The following is a 15899-nucleotide window of genomic DNA, read 5'->3' on the forward strand; positions in this document are numbered from 1 at the left end:
CTTAGTAAAAGTAACTCGAGTAAAGTAAGGAGATGAAAACCAAAAGCTTGCTGCTAAGTAAATAAAGGTTTCAGAAAGTTAAACACTCACACATTCAAGGAACACAACAATTTAAAGTGGTTCGGTCAAATGACCTACATCCACTTGCGAAGCCTTATTCGATGAGGCTTTCAACTTCTACTAGCAAATCACTTTGAAGGGGAAGGACCAAATACCCCTCTTACAACCTTTTTACAAGTGGTTCACACTCTTACATATTTTTCAAAGAGAAAGAGGGAGGTGAACACTTAAGCTATTGAAAAAATAAGACTTTGCTAAGGCTTTTTCTCAATTGAGGGGTGTTTATAGACCCCAAGAGGATTCAAATTTGGGCTCTAAATTTTGAATTCCTTTGGGTTCTCGAAGTTGGTGGTGCCACCGCTTGTCAATGTCACATTGACCGTTTACTAGCAGTGCTATTGCCTATCGGTGGTGGTGCCACTGCCCGACCTTTCGGGTGCTAGGCGTTGCCACCGCCTGATCCTTCGGGTTCTGGGCTGTGCCACCGCCCATCCTTATGGGTCACTGGTTGGGCTCTAAATTTGGCCTAAACCAGTTTATATTAGGGCCTAGTTGGCCCCTAACCAGGTTATAGGATTAACTCTTAATCCTAACAATAATTACATGCATACTACGAAATTAAGACAGTCCTAAGCAGGTTTTTAACCGGCAACGTCGAGTTTCCTTCCGGCAAGCTTTCCAGCGATCTTCCAGTGGTCTCCTGATATACCCTCGGATTTCTTCCGGTGGATTCCCAGCAGGCTCTCGATCTTGCGGTGAGTTCAGCAAGTTTTTGGCAAGTAGCCGAACCTTCTCGGTGATCTTCGCGAACCTCCGACGATCTCTTTGGTGGACTTCCAAAAACTTCGGCAAGTCCTCGATTTCTTCTCGGTTGGTTCCGGCAACACTTCTGACGAATCTTCGGACTCTTGGCGGACTCTTGAACACTCATCGAACTTGACTCCGATGGACTTGCTTTATGTCTTCAAGCTATCATAGTTAATCCTGCATACTTAACTCAATAATATGGATTAGATCAATTAACCCATCAATTGATTTCATCATCAAAATCCGAGATTCAACAATCTCCCCCTTTTTGATGATGACAATCAATTGATGACGGAGTTAAATATAACTCCTTCTATCTATATGCCATATAATGAGAAGATAAAAACATTTGAATTCAATCTCTTTGACTTCAATCCTAAACCAATAAGTTCTATCCGTTGAACTTATCATTATTCTCTATAAGCATGAGCAAATACGAAACTTCGTATTTCTCATAATTTCAAGCTATGAAAATTATTTTTAAGTCAAATGATAAAAGACAACTAGCATTTCGACAAGAGATATGAACTTTCTGTTAGGATCGAGAGCACTAAGAGGGGGGGGGGGTGAATTAGTGCAGCGGAAATCTTACAGCGATTTAAAAACCAAAAGCTGCGTTCGTTCAAAAACTGTTATGATGCAAAAGCAAATTCTCAGTTTGTATCTAAGTGCAATTTGCGTCTAAGCGCAGATTGCGTCTAAGCGCAGTTTTGCGTCTAAGCGCAGTTTACGCCTAAACTCAGATTTACGTCTAAACACTGTTTTACGTCTAAACGCAGATTTACGTCTAAATGCAGATTTACGTCTAAACTCAGATTTACGTCTAAACGCTGTTTTACGTCTAAACGCAGATTTACGTCTAAACGCAGATTTACGTCTAAACGCAGATTTACGTCTAAACGCAGTTTTACGTCTAAATGCTGAAACTCGTTCGTAAAATCGTAGAGGACAGATTGCAGTTATCAATAGGATTAAAGTGTAAGTGTAAACTGCAAAGAAGCTCGTTCGTAAAAGCACGGAAGACAGTTCTGCAGAATCAAACGTAAACGTAAACTGTAATGTATGAAAATACGAATTTACGTCTGAATGCAGATTCGGAAGAAGAGCACTTAGAACTTGTTCGTGAAAGCGCAGAAAGCAGTAGTAATGAGGGAGGTTTGCAGTAATGATAAAGTGCTCGAAAATAAATGCAAACCAGAGATTTAGAGTGGTTCGGTCAGCCTTGACCTACTCCACTTTTGGCTTCCTCCACCGATGAGGTTGCCGACGTCAACTAGGTGCCTTCCTTCAATGGGCGAAGGCCAAACTTCCCTCTTACAATTTCTCTCCTTTTGACAGGCTTAGGAGACAACCTTTACAGACCTTTCTCTCCTCACTTTACAATTGAAAACTTGAAGAACAGAAGGAGGAGACTTAAAGGCTTTACAACACTTTTGAGCTCTTAGAATCACAGAAAATATCAAGATTTCGGTATTGGTCTGTATCTTTTCAGTGCTGAATGGGTGGGGTATTTATAGGCCCCAACCCAATTCAAACTTCGAGCTCAAAACGATCAAATCGATCAAATCCCAGAATTCTGGGATCAGGCGGTTGCACCTCTCAACTGGAGAGGTGGCACCGCCTGGCAGAGCTCGAAGACTGAGCTCAGCCGATTGCTCTTCTCTACCAGAGCTCGAAGACTGAGCTCGATGGTTGCATCACCTGGCAGAGCTCGAAGACTGAGCTTGGTGGTTGCATCACCTGGCAGAGCTCAAAATCTGAGCTCGGTGGTTGCATCACCTGGGAGAGCTCCAAACTGAGCTCAGGCTGATGCACCTCTCTGCCAGAGCTCGAAGACTGAGCTTGGTGAATGCATCACCTGGCAGAGCTCGAGACTTAGCTCAGGCTGATGCACCTCTCTGCCAGAGCTCGAAGACTGAGCTCGGTGGTTGCATCGCCTGGCAGAGCTCGAAACTTGAGCTCTGGCGGTGCAACCTCTTGGCTGGGGCGGTTGCACCTCCCAACCCCACAGCCCAGGCGGTTGCACCTCCTGGCTGGGGCGGTTGCACCTCCCAACCCCACAGCCCAGGCGGTTGCACCTCCTGGCTGGGGCGGTTGCACCTCCTGGTGCAATCTGGGTCCGAATGGTTCACTCCATTCGGCCCACTTTGAATCTTTTCAGGGGCCCAATTGCCCCAAGATTAAGCTAATGGGATCACCTCCCATTTTCATGCTTAATCATCATGCTAACTACGATTAACTCTAAGACAACTTCTGCAGCTTTGCTCCGATGCGTCAATCGCTTCTTCCGGCGAGTTTCCGGCGAACTTCCGTCGATCAACCGATAACCCTCGGTGATCCTTCTGCGGACATCCGGCATACTCCTGGACTTTGCGACGATCCACTTGGCGAGTTCCGACGAGCTTCGCTTGGCAAGCTTCTGGACTTCTCGGATCTGTTCACGCTGAACCTCCGACGACCGTCCGAACTTCCGTCGAACTCTCGAACTCCCAACGTGATCCTGATCTTGACTCCGGCGCAACACCTACTACTTGTCTTACTCTTATCGTAGTTAATCCTGCACACCAAAACAAAACTTCAATCGAGACAATTAATCCTAAGCAATTAACCAAGTTGTCCGACATGTCATTGGTCCCTCGACGCTTCGTCCGATTCTTCGGCGCATCGTCCTCTCGTGCAGCCTATTGCCCAATCGGCCAGTTGACTCCGCAACTCCGATATCCTTGGCACAATACCCGCTCTTCTTGGCCCGATGCCCGAGTCCACGGCCCGAAGCCTTCTGTCGATACGTCGACCGATCCACCGGCCCGACGTCCAATCTTCTGACATGTTCCTTCGGCACAATATGATTTTCCTGCTTTAATTGTCTCATCCTAATCGAAGCATCCTGTGTCACTCAAAACGCAGATTAAATCATAAACATATATCAAGTAGTTTCATCATCAAAATACGAGATTCAACAATCTCCCCCTTTTTGATGATGACAACCACTTGATGACGGAGTTAAACTTAACTCCCGGAGTTTAAACAAACTCCCCCTATCAATATGCCATATTGATAGAATCTTGAATTCAAACTGAATTCAAGTCATTGCAATATTCATCATGAATACTTGCAATACATCAACATGAACATATGCATAAACTTTATGCATCATATGTCATGTCATCAACATACTTTCATCAACATACTTCTCCCCCTTTGTCATCAACAAAAAGGAGAAGTATCACAATCAAGTGTTTGTGATATTGATTCAACTCATTGCATGAAAAAGATAGTATCAAGTTTTATCATCATGCAAGTTTGCTAATATCAACATGAAAAATTACGATGTAAGCTTTTGATATCATAACGCAAACATTTCAAGTGTTTATCAATTGTAGCATTTCATCACATGGTAAGATATCAATGCGTAAAATTACGATACAAGCTCTTGATATCTTAACGCATGATGCAAACATGGCATAATGCAAGTTTGGCAATCATAGCATCAATTCATATATTTCTCACCCTTTGTTATCAACAAAACGGAGAACGATATAAGCAAATTTTAAGCATAAGTGCTTGTAATTATTCATGTCATAACTAGGTTCATGTCATTTTCCAACAGTGAGTGATAGGATATCAATTATACAAACATCTCAAGGAAAACATGACATGGAGATAGCTTTGAAAGCTTCTTCCTTTTTTGTTATTATCTTTTTGCATGAAGGAGGAAGACTATTTGTGATACATGCTATTTGTGAGTCTACTTCGAGTGAAGTTAGAATCGATGAGAGATTAAATCATGCTTCATTTTTACAAGGACCAAAATATGTATGTGAAATAAATCCTTGCAAGTAAAAACACTTTCATCCATATTCATCAAATCCATTTCTCAAAAAATATTTTTCACATGATGTGTGTATGAGAGATGTATTTGCTAGTTAATTACATATGTCAAAAATCAATGATATGAACTAAACTTGATATGACATATGCTTGTTAAGTTTGGAAGAGAGTGAACTTGATATGTTAGATTCAAGAGAATCCGAAAATGAAATTTGACTCTTTCTTCCATTCGGACAAGGTTTTGCTATAGATATTCAATTACAATCATGAAGGTAAAGCATGCTTGTTATCATGGAAGTTTTGTATTCAAGCACATAATTTTCAACATGTAATTGTGTAAAATCATTATGCCAATCAAGTGATTCGATCATTCAATCAAGAAGGTTCGAAAAATAATTTTAACACGTTCAATCATTAGGACGTATTTTTGCCATAGTTTTTCAAATACAATCATAAAGATAAGACATACTCATCATCATGATAGTATGATAGCAGGTTTACCATATACAAGCTAGCAAAAAATTTCTACATTTTAAGGCCCGCAAGCTAGCAATTTTGAGATGTTCAAGAAAGCAACTCTTGCTTCTTGATATATGCAAATTTGTCAAGTTTTCCTAGATGTGTAAGTTAGCATTTTTGCCTCTTGAGATAGGCAAGATAGCACATTTGCTTCTTTTGAGATAGCAGCTTTTCGCTTCTCTTTAGACTACGAGCTAGCAATTTTTACGATGTACAAGTTTCACAATATACAAGCTAGCAAAAAAACTTCGAAAGCAAATGCAAGATAACTTTCTTGTGTAGGCTCATGATTATTGCTTCCTATTGTAATGTGCAAGTTGCAAGTCTTGCTTCTTGAGATATTCAAGATGGTGATGTTCAAGAAGACAACTTTTGCTTCTTGAAATAAGCAAGTTAGCAATCTTTGCTACTTACGATAGGCAAGCTGGCAATCAAGTTTTTGCATCTTCTTGACTTGTGCAAACTAGCTATCTCCCCTTTGTCATTGTCAACAAGGGAAAAACCCTTTACATCAATTTCTAAATCATGACAAAGGTAAGTAATCATTCTTATTTGTGCATCATTATAGTTTCAATGCACAAATTCATTAACATTACATTTCAAAAAATTTTATGCATGATACCGAAAAATCAATCATCATCATGAGCATATCAAACATGATATTCAAGCATTCATGATATATCATTTTGGCAACATGATCATAGATATTCAAACGATGGTATCTAGAATTCATTACATCCTATTATGCATGATCATCAACTCCTCATTTGTATTTCATGCATTATTTCATTTCATCTCATAAGGAATATCAAGAAGAGTTATTGGATGATGAGATAAATATTTTATGAATACACAGAATATCATAAGTGTTTCATGTATTCATATTATCACATGAAGCATATTATCATTTTTAAGATTCATAACATGAATAATGTTATTACTATTTCATCAAAATCAGTTTCGAGATTCACATAATATCATGAAATCATTAATCTCGATAAAATGGGAAAAACATTTTCTTTTTAAGTGATTCTTTTAACACATCATAAAAAGGAAAAACTCATTCATAATTCAGGTGATTTACAAGATATCATAAATGAATTTATCACTTGTATTTCACCAAAATCGAGAACTCTAGAGTTAGAAAATGATTGAAGCATTTAATCTGATTGAAGAATGATTCATATTTAAAGTGTAGCATTTGTCAAATCTGAAATCATCAAGTATAACTTTAAAATTTTCATTGCAACATTAAGCAAGGTTTCATTGAACATAATTTTGAATGATTCTTATAAATGCCTAAAACTTCTTTAGTTTTAATTTATGATTGACTTTATAATAGCATGCTCAAATCTTTAATCTTATGTCAAAACCATACATTATATTTAATAAACAAAGACAATGAAAAATATCAAGCCTTCCAGACAAAAGCCATGTATCGTCATTGAAAAGCAATATGAAAATCATCAAAATATACATTCTTGCTTCTCAAGCACATAAATAAGATTAATCTCACTAGGTGTAAAATCATTAGATTTCTATCTTGCATTAACATAAGACATGCAATTTTCATTATCATTTTCAAGATTACAAGCATGATCATATTTTTGCATTTTCATTGTTAAATTATTAAAAATATAATTTTCAAGAAAATTTAAAGAAAAAGAAAAATGCATCATGAAAAGCATCATGTAATTTCGAAGTAAATTAGGGGGATTTCGATTACCTCATCATTGTAGGCTGTTAAGGCGTAGTTTGCCGCCTTGCTTATGTTGACTTTCTCTTCTTCGGAGGAGCTCGATTCATCCCAATTTTTGTTCTTCTTCTTGCGTTTAAAGCAAGTAGTTCCATTCTTTTTGCTTTTTAATTTTCGTTTTATTTGTAGTTTAAGTTCACCATCACTTGAGCTTATGCTCGAGTGGTCTTCAAATGTTCTATGTCCCAAATCCTTCCTGTTCTTTGGAAGGTTGGTTTGTTCATCATTGTCCTCATCACTTGAGTCATCGCTCAAGTGGCATTCATTTGTCCAGAGTTCCAAATCCTTCTTGTTCTTTGGAAGGTGGTTCTCAAGTTCTTCACGTGCATTGCACGTCATTTCATATGTGATCAATGAACCAATTAGTTCTTCAAGTGGAAAATGGTTCAAGTTTTTTGATTCTTGAATAGCAGTTACTTTTGAATCCCAAGTTTTAGAAAGTGAGCGCAAAACTTTGTTAACGAGTTCAAAATCCGAAAAGCTTTTACCAAGTGATTTTAAACCATTGACGACATCCGTAAAACGGGTGTACATGTCAACAACGATTTCGCTTGGTTTCATATGAAAAAGCTCGAAATCAAGCAGTAAAATATTAACTTTCGAGTCTTTGACTCTACTAGTTCCCTCGTGCGTGATTTCAAGAGTGCGCCAAATATCGAAAGCCGTTTCACACGTAGAAATCCGATTGAACTCATTTTTGTCCAATGCGCAAAATAAGGCATTCATAGCCTTTGCGTTTAAAGAAAAATTCTTCTTCTCCAAAACCGACCATTCGTTCATCGGTTTGGAGGGAAGTTGAAAACCGTTTTCAATGATATTCCATAAATCCAGATTTAGAGAAATTAAGAAAACTCTCATTCGAGTTTTCCAATAAGTGTAGTCCAATCCGTTAAAGAACGGTGGACGAAAGACCGAACAGCCCTCTTGAAAAGTCATTTCTCTCGGGTGTAAATCCGAAATGAGAAATACCCCGCTCTGATACCAATTGTTAGGATCGAGAGCACTAAGAGGGGGGGGGGGTGAATTAGTGCAGCGGAAATCTTACAGCAATTTAAAAACCAAAAGCTGCGTTCGTTCAAAAACTGTTATGATGCAAAAGCAAATTCTCAGTTTGTATCTAAGTGCAATTTGCGTCTAAGCGCAGATTGCGTCTAAGCGCAGTTTTGCGTCTAAGCGCAGTTTACGCCTAAACTCAGATTTACGTCTAAACACTGTTTTACGTCTAAACGCAGATTTACGTCTAAACGCAGATTTACGTCTAAACTCAGATTTACGTCTAAACGCTGTTTTACGTCTAAACGTAGATTTACGTCTAAACGCAGATTTACGTCTAAACGCAGATTTACGTCTAAACGCAGTTTTACGTCTAAATGCTGAAACTCGTTCGTAAAATCGTAGAGGACAGATTGCAGTTATCAATAGGATTAAAGTGTAAGTGTAAACTGCAAAGAAGCTCGTTCGTAAAAGCACGGAAGACAGTTCTGCAGAATCAAACGTAAACGTAAACTGTAATGTATGAAAATACGAATTTACGTCTGAATGCAGATTCGGAAGAAGAGCACTTAGAACTTGTTCGTGAAAGCGCAGAAAGCAGTAGTAATGAGGGAGGTTTGCAGTAATGATAAAGTGCTCGAAAATAAACGCAAACCAGAGATTTAGAGTGGTTCAGTCAGCCTTGACCTACTCCACTTTTGGCTTCCTCCACCGATGAGGTTGCCGACGTCAACTAGGTGCCTTCCTTCAATGGGCGAAGGCCAAACTTCCCTCTTACAATTTCTCTCCTTTTGACAGGCTTAGGAGACAACCTTTACAGACCTTTCTCTCCTCACTTTACAATTGAAAACTTGAAGAACAGAAGGAGGAGACTTAAAGGCTTTACAACACTTTTGAGCTCTTAGAATCACAGAAAATATCAAGATTTCGGTATTGGTCTGTATCTTTTCAGTGCTGAATGGGTGGGGTATTTATAGGCCCCAACCCAATTCAAACTTCGAGCTCAAAACGATCAAATCGATCAAATCACAGAATTCTGGGATCAGGCGGTTGCACCTCTCAACTGGAGAGGTGGCACCGCCTGGCAGAGCTCGATGACTGAGCTCAGCCGATTGCTCTTCTCTACCAGAGCTCGAAGACTGAGCTCGATGGTTGCATCACCTGGCAGAGCTCAAAGACTGAGCTTGGTGGTTGCATCACCTGGCAGAGCTCAAAATCTGAGCTCGGTGGTTGCATCACCTGGGAGAGCTCCAAACTGAGCTCAGGCTGATGCACCTCTCTGCCAGAGCTCGAAGACTGAGCTTGGTGAATGCATCACCTGGCAGAGCTCGAGACTTAGCTCAGGCTGATGCACCTCTCTGCCAGAGCTCGAAGACTGAGCTCGGTGGTTGCATCGCCTGGCAGAGCTCGAAACTTGAGCTCTGGCGGTGCAACCTCTTGGCTGGGGCGGTTGCACCTCCCAACCCCACAGCCCAGGCGGTTGCACCTCCTGGCTGGGGCGGTTGCACCTCCCAACCCCACAGCCCAGGCGGTTGCACCTCCTGGCTGGGGCGGTTGCACCTCCTGGTGCAATCTGGGTCCGAATGGTTCACTCCATTCGGCCCACTTTGAATCTTTTCAGGGGCCCAATTGCCCCAAGATTAAGCTAATGGGATCACCTCCCATTTTCATGCTTAATCATCATGCTAACTACGATTAACTCTAAGACAACTTCTGCAGCTTTGCTCCGATGCGTCAATCGCTTCTTCCGGCGAGTTTCCGGCGAACTTCCGTCGATCAACCGATAACCCTCGGTGATCCTTCTGCGGACATCCGGCATACTCCTGGACTTTGCGACGATCCACTTGGCGAGTTCCGACGAGCTTCGCTTGGCAAGCTTCTGGACTTCTCGGATCTGTTCACGCTGAACCTCCGACGACCGTCCGAACTTCCGTCGAACTCTCGAACTCCCAACGTGATCCTGATCTTGACTCCGGCGCAACACCTGCTACTTGTCTTACTCTTATCGTAGTTAATCCTGCACACCAAAACAAAACTTCAATCGAGACAATTAATCCTAAGCAATTAACCAAGTTGTCCGACATGTCATTGGTCCCTCGACGCTTCGTCCGATTCTTCGGCGCATCGTCCTCTCGTGCAGCCTATTGCCCAATCGGCCAGTTGACTCCGCAACTCCGATATCCTTGGCACAATACCCGCTCTTCTTGGCCCGATGCCCGAGTCCACGGCCCGAAGCCTTCTGTCGATACGTCGACCGATCCACCGGCCCGACGTCCAATCTTCTGACATGTTCCTTCGGCACAATATGATTTTCCTGCTTTAATTGTCTCATCCTAATCGAAGCATCCTGCGTCACTCAAAACGCAGATTAAATCATAAACATATATCAAGTAGTTTCATCATCAAAATACGAGATTCAACACTTTCAACATGAATCTCATGATATAAATGTAAGGCATGATTTCATATGATCATGAGATGAAGCGACAACCAATCTAAAAACTTTCATATTGCGATATTCTCAAAATGTTTTGCGATGCATATAAGACATTTTTTATGATGCATATTACACAACATATTAGCTTTTGCAATTTATATAAGTCATGCTATCATATTTGCGATACATATAAGACATTAGCTTTTGAAATTCATATAAGTCATGCTATCACATTTGTGATGCATATAAGACATTTGCATTACACAACATATTAGCTTTTGTAATTCATATAAGTCATGCTATCACATTTGTGATGCATATAAGACATTTGCATTACGCAACATATTAGCTTTTGCAATTCATATAAGTCATGCTATCACATTTGCACAAGTCATCAATCTTTTGCTCATTCTTCTCCCCCTTTGTCATCAACAAAATGGAGATAAGACTTTAAGCATACAATTTGTGATCATAAAATCATTAGAAAAGGAATTCAGCATTAAGATTGATCATACAAAATTCATCTCATTAGAAAAATTCAGCATTCATAAAAAGGAGATGGCAAAAAAATTGACAAAGCTTTAACTTGGTATTAAGATTAATCATACAAGGATCACATGTCAATGTAGTAGAATAAGAAGGCATATCGATTAATCCTTAGGAGGAAACCCATAGTTCTTATACATGACATCTATCTTTAGATTTATTTGTCGTAGTTCCCTCAAAATTTCAACTTGTTGTAATTGAATTTGCTCTTGTTGTGATCTGAGTTGCTCTTGTTGTGATTTGATCTGATATAATTCTGCCATAATGAGATCTTCAGAAGATGAAGCAGGAGCTGATTCTGAATGTGTTGCACCAAAGGGACTAGGAGGAGGAGATTCATTTCTCCTAAAAATTGGGGTGTTCTACTGGTGGGAAAACTGGATCAATCCTTCTAGGTTGCCTAACCCATATACCATTACTAAAGGTGCACCTAAGTCTTTTGAGTAGGTTTCTATTGATTGTGGTAAATTGATCAACTTGAATTATTTCTTCATCGGGTGAGACACAAATATTATGGGCAAGTACTAATCAAGTAACTAACCCCCCATATGGTAATATTGTGTCTTTAGCTATTATGTCCTGCATATCTTGCCAGATTAAGTGTCCAAAACAATTATATTGGTCGGTTATAATCCAATACATAGTGCTTAGCTCTATTTAACTAATTTCATCATTATGAAATTGTTTGTGAAGTAATATGCTAGTCATGATATGTTGAAGAAATTTAGAGTTAAAGGGCAATAAGTGCTCGCAACTTTTGGGAATCATGTCTAGGTTCGGATTTGCAAAAATAGTTTCTAAGGCTTCGGAGTATGTTGCTCCTATTGCATTGATATCCCATTTATTTCTAAAATAATAGCCCATATCCTTTTCGGTAATTTCAATTAACTTGCATATAGTGCTATCAAAGATTTGAATTTGTGTTCCTAAGAGGTAGGTAGTTAAGCTATTATTGTCCACACATAAGTTTATGTAAAATGACCTAACTAACATAGGATAAATTGGTTCATTGATTTGTAGGAGAGGTAAGGCATCTAAATGTGCAAACCATCTAATGGGTTCTAGGTTTCCAAGTTCATCTAGATCAATATGCTTGCCCTTATGTATTGTTCTTGTTTCGAAATTAGGAAACCTAAGAGCTACTTCAATAGATCTAAAAAGGTTTTGGTCATAGGAATCTCCTTCCACCCTCTTCCCTTTGGTTCTTAATGATCTCTTATGAGCCATATCTAATCAAGATGATAGATCATGAAGGAACTGTAAAGAATAGGCTAAATAATGAGAGGAAGAAAGAAAGATTTCAGATCTTACCTCATGGAGATTTCCTTAGGAGGTAGAGATCTTGATCCAACAAGAATCCCTCTCTTAGGCTTCTAGAGGTTAGAATGAGGGTGAGAGAGGTTTAGAGGGTTTTGTAGGAGTTCTAGGGAGGGTTCTCATGGGTTGGGGGCGGTTCCACCACCGACCCTAACTCATCTACTTATATGAGGATTCTCGGGCAGTGCCACCGCCAATTCGAGCAATGCCATCGCCTGGGGACCGAGCGCCCAAGCGGTGCTACCGTTAGTTCTGGTGGTGCCACTACTAGCATGCCAAAAAAAAAAATTTCTTTCCCTCTTTTTTTTTTTTGTTTTCAGAGGTGTTTGATTCAAGATAGGATAGGGTCTTGGATTATTCTTTAAGATGTCATTTGGAATCGAAAAACAAAGAAGAAGTCAAATCCATGAAAACCGGAAAGAGGATGAAAAATTTTGGAAAATACATACAATCAAGCTCATTCACAAGGACAATTTAACATGCTTAGTTCCCTTCTAATAAAGTCAAATTGATCTTCATTTAAAGCTTTTGTAAAAATGTCTGCTAATTGATGCTTTATGTCAATAAACTCTAAAATGACATTATTGTTAAGGATATGATCGCATATAAAATGATGCCTAATGTCGATATGCTTAGTTTTAGAGTGTTGAATTGGATTTTTGGTAAGACAAAATGACACTTGTATTATCACATTTTATGAGAATGTTCTTCAAGTAAATTCCATAGTCTTTTAATGTATTCTTCATCCAAACAACTTGTGCACAACATGCACTTGCAGCTATGTATTCGGCTTCCACCTTAGATAGTACAGTCGAATTTTATTTCTTGGTAGTCCAAGAGACAAGTGCATGTCCCAAAAATTAGCATGTTCTAGATGTGCTTTTTCTATCTATCCTACATCCGCCAAAATCGACATCTGCATAAGCTATTAAATCAAATTTATCAGATTTTGGATACCACAATCCTAAATTGGGAGTTCTTTTAAGATATCTAAAAATTCTTTTAACACTTTTAAGATGAGATAATTTAGGATTAGATTAAAACCTAACGCAAAGTCCTACACTAAACATGATATCCGGTCTAGTCACGATGAGGTAAAGTAAACTACTTATTATTCTCCTATACATTTTTTGATTAAAATTTTCACTATTTTCATCCATATCTAACTTAATGGAAGTACTCATAGGAGTGTTTATCACTTTTGAACTATCAATGTTAAATCATTTTAACAATTCTAATGTATATTTAGATTGATTAAGAAATATACCATCACTAAGTTGTTTAATTTGTAATCCTAAAAAGAAGGTTAATTCATCCATTAGACTCATTTCAAATTCATGACTCATACACTTGGCAAATGATTCACATAGTGATTCATCCGAAGAACCAAAAATAATATCATCAACATAAATTTACATAATAAGAAATTTTTTTTCAAAGTGTTTGATAAACAATATAGTATCAACCTTGCCTTTGGTAAAATTATTTAAAATAAGAAAGGAACTAAGCCTTTCATACCAAGCTCTAGGAGCTTGTTTCAAGCCATAGAGAGCCTTAGTCAATTTGAATACATGATTAGGAAGAAGATAATTTTTAAATCCAGGAGGTTGTTCAACATATACTTCTTCGGAAATAAAACCATTCAAGAAGGCACTTTTGACATCCATTTGAAATAGTTTAAAATCATTACTACTAGTATAGGCAAGGAGCATCCTAATGGCTTCTACCTTGCCACAGGAGCGAAGGTTTCTTCGTAATCGATGCATTCTTCTTGGTTGAAACCTTTGGCCACTAGTCTAGCCTTGTTTCTAACCATGATACTATATTCGTCTTGCTTGTTTCTAAAGACCCATTTAGTACCAATGACTAAATGATCACTAGGTCTAGGAACAAGCTTCCATACCTCATTCCTCTCAAATTGGTTCAATTCCTCTTACATTGCAATAACCCATGAATCATCTTTCAAGGCTTCGTCAATGCATTTAGGTTCAATTTGAGAAAGGAAGGCAGTGTTAGTATAAAAATTCTTGAAGGAAGAATGAGTTTGAACCCCTTTTGATGTATCTCTTATAATTAGCTCTTTTGGATGAGCATCCACATACTTCCATTCCTTAGGTAAGGAAGAAGATGCATCCAAGTTACTATTTTGAGGAGGGGGTTCATTTAAATTTAAATTATCAAAACCAAGATCATCATCAAAATCATTTTTATTTAACTCAAAATTTTCATTAAAAACTACATGAATAAACTCTTCTATAACTAAGGTTCTTTTGTTAAAAACACAAAAAGCCTTAGAAACAGAAATGTAACCAAGAAAGATACCTTCATCGGATTTGGCATCAAATTTTCCTAAGACATCCTTTTCATTCAAAATAAAGCATTTGCAACTGAAAACTTTAAAATAAGAAACATTTGGTTTTCTATTATTCTATAATTCATAGGGAGTTTTTGATAGAGTTGGTCTTATTAGAATCCTATTCATGACTTAGCAAGCCGTATTAATGGCTTCAGCCCAAAAATACTTAGGTAGACTATGTTCATTCAACATAGTTCTTGCCATTTCTTGTAGATTTCTATTTTTTCTTTCACCTACTCCATTTTGTTGAGGATTTCTTGGAGTGGAGAAGTTGTGGTTATATCCATTAGATTCACAAAACTTTGGAAGTCACAGTTTTGAAATTCGCCACCGTGATCACTCCGAATTGATGAAATCATGAAGCCTTTTTCGTTTTGAGTAAGTTTACATACTTGCATGGGCTAATCTCCTATGCCAAAGCCAAGCATCATCATTTAAAGTGGAGAAGCACATTTCATTACTCAATTCATCAAGGTTGATGGTGTAGATATTATTTTGTTTTAAAGCAATCATTGACATGTTATTGTTTGGTTTTTCAATAATGCACACATTAGATTCAAATCTAATGATATAACCTTTATCGCATAATTGACTAATACTTAAGAGATTATATTTTAATCCATCAACTAGCAATACATCATTAACTGAAAAACTTAATTTGTTACCTATGGTTCCCTTGCCAATGATTTTGCCTTCGTTGTTGTCTCCGAAGGTGACGTACCCTTCTTCTTTGCTAGTGAGCATAGAGAAATGAGATGGATCTCCAGTCATGTGTCTTGAGCATCCACTATCAAGATATCATCTTTTTCTCCTAGCTTGTAGGTTTGTCTACAAAAGATGATGGTTTTTAGGTACCCATTTGATTTTGGGTGCTTCAAAAATTGATCTACCAATTTTGTTATTCATCATTGAACTATTTATAGTTCCTTTAGGAACCCATATCAACTTATGTTGACTCATTTTCCTAAATGGACATTTGTAAGCAACATGTCCGGATTTACAACAAAAGTTGCATTTCAAATGAGGTGAAACATGTAATGTGGGTCATTTAATGAAAGTGGTAGGATTTTGGTGTGATCCTCTCACAAAACCAATTCCACTTCTATTTGCCACGTGACCCTTGTTTGCAAGGATCATATCCAAGCCCTTGCTACCGACCTTAAACTTGTTTAAGGTCTCTTTAAGTAGCAAATTTTTATTTTTTATTGCTTTTAAGTGTTCACACTTAGAGCATAGATGAGTTTGAAGACTATCAAGCTTATTTTGTAGTAAGACAT

The sequence above is a fragment of the Musa acuminata genome, chromosome BXJ3-5 (genome assembly GCF_036884655.1).
Source record: "Musa acuminata AAA Group cultivar baxijiao chromosome BXJ3-5, Cavendish_Baxijiao_AAA, whole genome shotgun sequence".
Lineage (NCBI taxonomy): Eukaryota > Viridiplantae > Streptophyta > Magnoliopsida > Zingiberales > Musaceae > Musa > Musa acuminata.